Source organism: Monopterus albus, unplaced genomic scaffold (assembly GCF_001952655.1).
Source record: "Monopterus albus unplaced genomic scaffold, M_albus_1.0 scaffold159.1, whole genome shotgun sequence".
NCBI classification, from domain to species: Eukaryota; Metazoa; Chordata; class Actinopteri; order Synbranchiformes; family Synbranchidae; genus Monopterus; species Monopterus albus.
This window is the reverse complement of record NW_018128039.1, coordinates 24,995-35,728: the sequence shown is the minus strand read 5'-3', so window position 1 is coordinate 35,728 and position 10,734 is coordinate 24,995.

The window sequence follows — 10,734 nt, the reverse complement described above, 5'->3', positions numbered from 1 at the left end:
TATGACAAAGCTTAGGGGTTTTTTGCCTCCATGCCAGCGACAGCCGGGGCCAGAGGCATCACGTTTTCGGGTTGTCCGCCTGGTCTGGTCTCATGAACACAGCATCTCTGGAACACCTTGAGGGAATTTCTTCAAATTTGGCACAAATGTCTACCTGGACTTAAAGACTAACTGAATAGATTTCGGTGGTCAAAGGTCAACGTGACCTCATGCCACTTCCATGAACACACAGCCCTGAGGAAGCATATTAGAGTTTTCAACTGACAAACTCTTAGTAAATAATACCTTTAAAAAATTCTGTTCTGATCCTTACTTGTGAGTTTATTAGTTCTGTAATGTCACAGAGAAATAATCTAAAACATAACCTGTGTTTTCATGGGCTTTAATGCACTGTTGTTTATCCTCCATATTTACAGCCAAAACATTTTCATTTCCTCAAGAGAACATGCAGAATTTGTTTTTATTCGCTGTGGCCAGCGTGACTCCTTCGCAGACCTGCAGGCTTCACTTCAGTCAGCTCTGAATGGACGTGTGATTACAAAGAGAGAGAGAGCGAGAGCGAGGTTACAACAATCCTCTCTCGGCCTCTTTCTCCCTCTCCCTGCAGGTCACAGAAAGTGTTGAGCTGGGAGAAAAATTTGGGATTTCTTTACACCAGTGAGAGAGGTAGCCATGGCAACAAGCATCAGAGATGACGATGAGTGGCCATGCAGGCGTGCACAGGCACACACACACCCATAGACAGTGTACGATTAAACTGCAGAGGAACATCAGGGTTGAGTCTGAATTGCTCCCTATTTACTACAAAGTGCAACATATACACTCACTGGCTTTTTTTGTTTGAATTCTCAGTGCAAAACTTACACTCTCTATCATGCCCATGATATTTCCATAGTGTAAAAATTATGAAAACTGAGTGTCCAAAATCTCACTATACATGTATTATTTAGGGAATTCTTCTGGCCCTCGCAGGTCACTAGGTTCATGTTTTATTTAAATTATTCACAAGGCTTTTGCTTTAACCCTTAACTCTGCAGTAATTACTGTTATTTCTATGGAATCTCAACATGAGTCACCCCCATGTGTCCAGTTGTTACCACTGTGATCCAGCAGCTGAACACACCTGTGTCCTCCTCTCTACAACTAAAACCAAACACTGCTGGGACAGACAGCACTGCTACAGATGTTCCCACAGATGTGTTGCACCTGTCGGCTGCTCTGCTTCCAGTCTGGACCCTGTGCTGCCGGCGCATCTCCTGTTCTTTCCTCCTCCACAGCCTGGAGCTGTTTGTGGCTCATCTTCCAGCTACAGGATGAAACCACCAAAGGCTCTGACTTGGTTCATGGCCTTTTTCCACATGAAGCTTCAGAGGGAGCAGTAACACAGTCTGATCCAACGCTGCCTTTATAGAGACAGAATCTGTTGGTGTCAGTCACCAACTACAGTCGGGACCTGTAGGAACTGCTGGTATTAGGTTTCATTTACTTCACTGCTGCAGAGAAGATGAACGTTCACCTGCTGCTGATCCCTGAGAAAGGCTTGGTTCATGACGTTTACACACAGTTCCTTAACTTTTGATGACTTTTCCGGTTGTTTTATTTCTAGTAGTTTAATTGCATTAGGGTTATTCATTGTGCTGTTTAAGGATACATAATCTACTTATTATAGGGCTGTTCTAGTTTTCATTGTCCTGTGGAACAGAGGTTAGCATTCCTCGGGCTGTGAAAACCTTTAAACGTTGATGAAGATGCTACTGTAAAGCCATGACATTATCTGAACATCCCATCAGTCAATGATCTAATATTGTCTAATGAACACTGTCGTAACAGTGTAGGCGTCAGACATACGTCTGTAACTTCCAAACTGGGCCATCAATGGATGCTTCCTTTCTTTCCCGGAGAGGAGAAATGACACATTATGCAGTTTTGATGCTCCTGATTTCCATACATCAGCCTGCAGCAGTGATGTTTGTGTGTGTGTGTGTGTGTGTATGGTTGTGAGGACCAGACATAAGTGAGTGGGCTGGTCCTCAGTCTCTGACACAAAGACTCTGAGGGTTCAGACAAGGTTTAGGTTAGGAGCAGTGTGAGGGCTGGGGTTGGGCACTTAGCTGTGATGGTTAGGGTCAGAGTTAGGGGCTGGAAGATGCATCATGTCAGTGACTGTCCTCACAACTCTGAAGAAGACCACGGATTGTGTGTGTGCAGCCAGATGTACGAATGCTGCCGTGTAGGAGCTGAAATGGCCGAGTGGCAGCTAAAGAGCGAATGCTCACCAATAACTGCAGGAGGAGAAGCAGAGGAGGAGGAAGAGTGCATGTGATAGAGAGAGCGCCTCAGCAGACCGTAGACTGGAGAGGCAATTCACAACTACAGCTAATTATACACACCCCGCTCCAGACACACACGGTATCCTCCAGTCAGCTTCTCTGCAGAAAACTGATTTCTTTAGCCAGTTCCTTCTGTTTAGCTTCCAAACCCAGCGAGCGACAGATCATCAGCACACAGCTGATCCCACAGTTGTGTCCATGACGATGAACTTTTGGGGCTTTTATTTTCAATTTTGTCAAACAAACCAGTTTGTTTTAATGATGCACAATACCTGATTAAATACCATGCACTTGAATTTAAAAAGATACCTTTTCAAATCATTTAACAATTTGGTGATATTGCACAGAGGTGCAGCCAGTTTAGTGTACCGCCTAAGAATGAAACATGTTTTCATGTGACTGATGTTTGTTTTTACCACACTGTATCTTTCAGGTGTTTTATGAGTGTGTCACTGTGTATGTGCATTAAACATCTTTTCCACTGCTGCTTAATGTTTGATAGGTGGGGAGTGTCGGGCGCCGCCTCATGTATTTTTAAAGTAAAAGTTAGGCAGGCGTTCCCTGGGCTTTGTTCTGCCTTTTAGCTGGCCTACTTTCAACTTGCTACAGCAGCACAGAGTCAGATGTCGCCTCCACCAGCGCCCGTAAACAATGTTTTCACACCTCTGAAGCACAATCTGCAGGTCTGTGCCTCACAGCAAACAATGCAGGCAAAATGATCCCATTTAGAACTGAACCATGAACAGGAGAAAATATACAGACTCAATAGCGCCCCAGTGAGGTTGCAATGTGCGCTACACACCAGACAGCGAGCTACTGGGGCAAACACAGGAAAGGCCATGTCACTTAAATCAGAATGGGTTACCCTCTGTGCAGTGGCCATTTTTACAAACCTCATGACGACATGAGAAGAACCAACTACATCTGATAATGAGAACTTGTACATTCTTCATCAACAAATATGACAATATAAAAGACGGACAAATGGACATTACACCCAGACACATCATATCATCACCATAACCTCACTCTATCGCCACCCTCGCTCGTTTTAAATCCAAACTAAGTTATTTATGTGGCGTTTGGTTATTAGTACAGCTTCACATGTTTTATGGGTGTTGATCACTTTTATTTGTTTTTGTGTTGTCAGTGTTTATTGTTCACTGTTTTATATTGTTGTGTGTAGCAGGTTTATGTAAAGCACTTCGGTCAACTTCTAGTTGTTTTTAAGGGCTGTATAAATAAAGTTTGAGGTGAGCTGAGTTTATATGAAATCTCATTCTGTGACCTGCAGCATCTGTGGAATCACAAACTTGAATCTCTCCTGTAACGTTCCCACTGCCTATCATGACCAGGATCCCCTTGTAAAACAGTCCTTTAGTCTCAGTGGGGCAAATTTTTCTTGGTCATACAAAATAAAGATCCAAAACTAATATCACAGCCTAAAAGTCGCAACCTTCCCTTCAGACACACCTTTTCAGGGTAGAGCTGAGCTGCATGTCGGCCTGCAGGGTGATGGAGGAGAAAACATGGTAATCAGCAGGACTGTGAGTGTTGACGTTCAGACATGACACGAGTGCTGAGTCAGTCATCTATAATTCAGAAAAAAAAACATGAAACACCACAGACGCTGCTGGGCATGTGTGTATGTGTGTGTTTAAACCTGCGTCCTAATGTGTGTGTACAGACATTGTTTACGGGTGTGGGATTAAAGTGGACATAAATCATTCAGCTGTACATGTTTGTGCATATCGAGGGTTTCTGTGCAAAGGACTTTTCTTTTAATACCATTGAAGGTTTTTACCTCAAGTGTAAATTATTCAAGCGCAAACACACATATTCATGCTGTTGTGTGATCCTGTGCGAGTCAGTGTGTTTCTAAGGTTGTGTAGACAAATTTAAGTTCAAACCATTGTTGTGAAGACATTTTGGCCAGTCGCAGCTTCAGAGTTGTTTAAGGGTTAACACTTAGTCAGGTGTTAGAGATTGTGTGTCCTCACAACCATAGAAAGACAAACACGTTTTTGCACTTCTGAGTCTTGGTTCAGCCGTGAATACACAGTTTGAATCATAAACAGAGGGGAGACAGATAAAGTAAACTCCTGACTGAGTGGAAACCCAAACAGCAGGGTCACTGATCGATCAGCTGATCATCGTCCTGATGATCTGATTGATCTGTTTATCCCCAGAATGTCAGACACTGTGAAAAAGGTGGAATCAGAACATGTCTGTGACTGTTGCTTCCCAATAGCTGTCGGTTAATTTTCTATCAATTAATTCTAATTTTATTGTCCACCTTTGCTGGAACAAGGGCAGAAATTTGTCTTTAGCTAACAACATTATCAGGAGTTAAAAATATTAAGCTCACTACAGGTTATTAAAGCCTGTAAGACACTGATGTCTGTGCTAATAAAGCAATCGGCTGCTATTGCTCCTGTGAGCCCGCACTGCTTACTGTACACGCATCTTCGTGGATTCACTGGTTTAATAATGCACTGGATACCACTGCTCTGAAAGCAGCTGACAGTGTTAATAGTACCCACAACTCCTTTAAACTTTACAACAATATAGGTCATTTGTTACGCACACACACCAGCACTACAATTATAACCTGACCTGCCACCTCTATGGACAAGGTTTGGTTCAGTTTAACCCGAGTTTGTTTTAAGGTTACTTGTCGAAGGTTAGGGAATTATCATGGTCACTGCAAATATGACAAAAACTGACACCCAGAAATAGGATGCATCATTTGCATTTGTTTTGACGACTGAGATGTGCTTCCCTTTCATTCAGCACCGGTAACAACCTGAGGTCCACACATTTATGTGTGTAGGGTTAGCAGAAAATGCAGGACTCAGACTGGGTTCAGATGAGACGTTCTTCCTTCTGGATGTGTTAGCATCTAAAGCTATCCTGTTTGTTTTGGTAGCATTAGCCACCTAGCATGGTCAAGATTTTACTTATAGACATTAAATGAAGTGGAGTAAAAATACAATACTTTCCTCTAAAAAAAATATGAAGTAATAGAAAATGAAAATACTTCAGAAAAAAATCCTAAAAATTGTATTTAATTATAGTAGTTAAAATAATAAATGTACTTAGTTACTTTCCACCACTGAATATATAACGTTCAGGGGGCAGGAGATGGATGGGTAGGAGGAGGTTCTACTGGTCAGAGCAGCTTGTTTACAAAAAAACAAATAAATAAAAAAGGAAGACATGAGTATGAATGAATTTATTTTGGGGACTGTGGTCTTCTGACTCATGAAGCCGACCAGCTCACGTAAATTCAGTTGGTTTCAGTGTAAAACTCACGACTGCAGATGAAGGTTGGGACTGATGCTACAGAACCACCTCCTGTAATTTGGCTCTTTCTAAAATGCATTTATCACATAGCATGGCTAAATATTTCATCACCCTCCTCCCTCTGCAGGGTTAATCCAGCTCTGCTGCGTCAGGAGTCAGCTGACTGCCTGTCTCGTTATCGTGGCAGTTTTTTTTTTTTTTTTTACTTGTGTGTCAGCAGGTGAAACAACCCAATTACAGCTGTCCAGTGTCCTTCTCAACTGTTTTATAGAGGATGTGCAATGACAGCGTCTGAAAATTGGAGCAAAACCTTCTGAAGCTAAATATTTTTGCTGATTTCAGCATCTGAGCACAACAAGCTGTTCCCCCTCCTCCAACAGTTTCCCTGACACACACTTTCTGACTGGCCCTCTCCACAGAAACCATAATCTTATATTTTCTGTTTTTTTCCACAGTCTGCATATGTGAGGCAAAATCAGCAGCAGCTTAGTCTGATGATTATATTCAACTCCGCTGGCCCCCAGCCTCTTAAGCTTCAATATTTACTCATCTTAAAAACGCAGACTGCACTTTTTTTTCTTTTGAGAATTTGAGAAATGTCGCTGTTCATTTCTGTCTTTTTTATTCTTTTCTGTCGTTGCTGTCTTTTTTATGCTACATATTCAAAACCAAATCTGATCTACATGATGCATTTTATGTTTAAACAATCAGAACAACATGAGCTGGGAAGTTATGCTTCAGGTCAACAGTGATACCATGACCGCACAGAAGAGATCATTAGTACCTGTGGAAATTTGCCGCCCAGCTCAACTTTGCAAAAGGACACGTAACCCACGGCAGTTGCCAAAGAAGGGATGAATGTAGAAACAGCCAAACCAGGCAGACCAGGGCACATCTGTAAAATAAATAAAAAATATGTTAAGACTCTAGTCAAGCACTGGTTCTTGGCTTTGAAATTTATTCTTCCTGCTTAATCGTGAACAGACTATGAAACAATTGGCCCCTGGGGCCAGAGTTTAATCTGGATCAGAATAATCTGGATTTGGAAATTCCATGTTTTTCAATCAGGGAACAGGTAATCCAGATAGCTTTTTTGTCCTCTTTTTTGTAAGCAGTAAAGGGTGGAGACCTGGGAGTTGAATACTGGACACAGCAATGGAGGCACAGAGAAGATGGTTGTGAATGAGAAAGATGGTGAACCATACAGGCAAGCAGACAGGCGAGTATGATGGGACAGCTTTGCAGGAGGATTGCAGACCATGCAGGTGAGTCAGTAGGCAAGTATGACAGGACTTTTCAACAGGAAGACAGTCTGTACCACAACAACAACACTCAGTTAACAGGTGAGCAAGTAACAAAGAGAAAGAGATGCCAGCACAGAACTCCTCTTCAGTGTGCACACTCAAAACAAAAAAAACTGAGCTCAGCAAAAAATAAACAAATCACGCAAAACACAGTCAATAATATCCACAATAAAAAAAAAAACAAAACAGCGAGCATGTGCCAGTCCAAATACGTCAATGAGTGTCCTGAAAACACACACGGCTCCAGGTCCAGTATCGCAGTGGGAAATAATCCAAAGCTCAAAGGGTAATACAGAGAGACGGAGGCAAATTTACAGGTCCGACAAGGGCTGAGGCAGGAACATATCAGGCAACCTGAGGTTCGGGCGTACAGAAAGAGGCTGGAGGGCTCTGCATTAAGGCCAGAGACAATCCAGCACTGGCAGGCAGAGCTCAACAAGGCACAGGTGGAAAAAAACACAAATCATCGTGCACACAAAGAAGGAACTTGGTAGCAAGAGCGGGATCTGCCATAGCTGACAGAAAGTCAGAAAGCAACCATGACAGTCATTTTCATCTTACTGGGGTCATTTTGTCCTTTAATGGTTATTTTTCACGTTTTTTTGGTTGTTTTGTGTCTTTTTTGTCCTGCTCCTTGTAAATTAGCTCAGTGGATTTCAATCTAGAAACGTATGAATTCACTCAGAAGCCCAGGCCCAAAGACCCCCCGATCTCTCAGGCCTCTGAGCCCGGTCATCCTGTCCACAAATCCATTAGTGTCCTTATTATATTTCACTTATTCACCTGAGCAAACTGCAGAGGGAACATTTAAGTGGCACTAACTGCATTGGTTTTTTTTGTTTTATTCATTAGCATTTCTAACACATAAGAAACAATTAAACAGCAACTTTATGGACCATGACTCACTTTAACAAACAAAACAACTGACAGGAAGTTTAAAAAATGGCTGAGCGACTGCAGTGCAAGAGCCTTGTGCACAGACAACAAGAATCAGTTTGTCTCGCAGAGACAACGTTCGGCTTTGTTGTTCAGACACCAGCTGTAGTTATTACAGTTTATTAGATGACGCCTGCGGCTGAAACCATTTCGTTGGAAAGAATCACATGGAGAAACAAAAATAAAAAAAATGTCTGGAATAATAAGAAATAAGTCAATCCATTTTCATCGAGTTGCAGCAGTACATAACAACAACACACCAGCAACAGGCAATGACGTGTGTGAGCTACATGACAAGATTGTTTTCATTACCATTTGTAAAAACACATCAGTTCGTTCAAGTCAGTGATTTTATCTGCTGTTTGCATGAGTAGGGAAATGAAGAACCAGGTTGGAGCAGGAAAGGGACACAGGAACACCAAGAGCACACAGGCCACAGTTTGAGCAAAAAAGCTCCTCTATCTGTTATAACATCAGCTCAGCAGTGATGCTTCTGTTTTCATCCAGTTTGTTTACATTTTGGCAGGTTGTCCCCATTAAAAGTATCTGAATTAGCTGTTAGCACATCCTCTTTGCAGTGAACCTGTGAATGGACAGACAACTATCAGTGAGTTACTTTTATGCTGAAGACAATTCAGGGAAGTTCAGGTGTTTCTGTGAGACCTCTGAGTGGAATTATGGAGGTTTATTCTCAGGGAAGTCAGAGAATGTGCTGTGCTCAGGAGAGCTACGTCACACTGAATCTAAAAGTTAGTTATGAGGTAACAGTTATGACATTTTAGAATCAAACACATCATGAAGTGTCTCTGCCACTCCTTCGACTCTGTGGCGCCCCCCCCTCTGGAGGCTTTTGTCAGGGTCTTTGACTGTGTACAGCTGAACGCCCATGTCTATTACAGACCACAACCTGTAATTTCCCCATGGTTAAAATGCTGTCTGGAAATATGACCTAAATTACAGAGGAGCAGAGTCAGTATTTAATTTCCCACCTCCCATTTTAATTTTAATCTTGTCCAAATGGAGCTTAAGAGTCAAAAGTGCTGCAACGTCGCACATGCAAGCACTATCATGGAACTAGTTGTTTAGTGATGTTACCATGTTCCCACATCTCAGATATTAACCTGGCGATGTTATTAACAGAGCCGGCACTACAGAAGTGAAATCCATTTGTAATTAACCGTGATGTTCTCTTGAGCCAGGTTTATCAGCAGGGTCATGGACTGGTCACGAGACACTGGGACCCTGGGCACAGATGTGTAAAAGACCCCCACTCTCCTGCACAGGAGCAAATCGGGTGAGAGTTTTGAGTCTCTGTGCAGATGTTTTGGGCCTATATTTTCTTTTTATTTTTTATTGCATGTTTGTGGTCATTTTATGTTTCTATATATATTGAGAAGTAACTTGTCGGGTGATTTCTAGTGTAATGCACACAAACCTGGCAACCTACCAGAACGTGTCAAACCAGCAGGGGGCAACGCAGATCGTAGGATGCAGCTATGGAGGGGCCTAATCCAGAAATAACATTCAGATTCAAGGATTATGTTGACGATGACGGTAGTAAGAAGAGAACAGCTATATAACTAGCAAATCATCAGAATTTTGTATGACTTGACTTGTGACTTGTAGTAGGGACTCAACTTGCTTTATTCTCACCACTGTGACTTGGGACTTATTCGAAACTTGAAGGCATTTTAATGTGAATATCAATAAGACAAGCTCCACCTTTACTGTAGGTCCAGAGTAGTTATGAACAGTCAGTGTCAAAGGCTTTGTGTTACTGTAATGCCAAGCAGCTCATTGGCTTAATGGGTCCAGGAAAATAAAACTGCCAACATGCCGTACTGGCAAGGAGGAGCAGAGGCTGTGCCAGATGAGCCTGACAAACAGAATGAACGATTCATCATCACAAAGCTTTGGCCTGGAAAATAACCACAACTGAACCGACACTTCTGTGCCTCAATCTGCACAACAAAAGCAGCCCTGTTCCCAGCAGGGATGCTCTTCAGACACCTCATCCACAGCCTGGTGTGATGAGCACAAAGACTGCAGCACAGAATACCAGGAAAGGTAATTTTGGTCTGATGAGCGGCTTTTCATAGACATTTGTGACAGCGGGACGAACAGGACTGAAGCTGTGTAAGGAGTCGATATCAAGAAAAAAAAGAGAAGTGCAGAGCTTCACAGAAGGCTGCACTTTGTTTCTCATGTAAAATAACAGGCTTCATACAAGCAGGAGGAACCAGCTCCCCTAACTTTGTTCAAATCCATCTCAAAATCTCACAGACTAACAGTGTTTACCTTGTTTATGCCATCTGTATAAATAGTAAACAACTATTTGTAGTTTTATCATGTGCTGATCTGTCTTGGTAGCCAGTGGAGACTCCATAAAGTTACTGGTCACAACAACATCTGTTTAAGTTCTGTACTTAAGTACAATTTTGAGGTATCTGTGCTTTACCTGAATATTTCCATGTCCTGCTACTTCATACTGTGACTTCACTCCATGTCAGAGACAAACCGTGTACTTTTTACTGCACTACATGTATCTGATAACTTCAGTTCCTTTCCAGAATCAGATGAATCAAACCAAACCCAGTAGAGCCAGCAGCTGCAGCATTGAAGGGATGAACACAGTAACACATCAATAATTCAAGTGGAATGTGCCATTCTTTTTGATTCAACACACTCGCACACACAAGCTGGTGACAACATGCCCACCCTGCACATTCTCCTCACAGTCTGGAAACCATTTGTGCTGGTCAGAGGGAGTTTCTGTTTTTATGTGGGTGGGGTGTGGGAGTGTGTTTGGAAACCCCTCGCAGTTTGTGTTTCCCTCTACACCAGGATGTTACACCTCA